Source organism: Penaeus monodon, chromosome 23, assembly GCF_015228065.2.
Source record: "Penaeus monodon isolate SGIC_2016 chromosome 23, NSTDA_Pmon_1, whole genome shotgun sequence".
Classification (NCBI taxonomy): Eukaryota; Metazoa; Arthropoda; class Malacostraca; order Decapoda; family Penaeidae; genus Penaeus; species Penaeus monodon.
Window position 1 is genome coordinate 2,530,953 of NC_051408.1, and position 233 is coordinate 2,531,185.

Sequence of the window (233 nt, forward strand, 5' to 3'; positions counted from 1 at the left end):
TCCATCTCTTCTTCCCTCTTTCTCCTCTCCCGATCTTCCTGCTGCGAATCTCATTCACAAGCCATTTTTCGAGCAAAAGTCGCCAATATTTCCCGCTTTTCCTTCCTCTCCAGATCCTCCATAACCTGGAAATTATCTCGTGTGTTCCTCTCCAACTCTCTCTTCCTCTCTCCTTTGCTTCATCGATTCGGAATAACGGAGTATGATTTTGCCAAAAAAAAATGAATGATAAA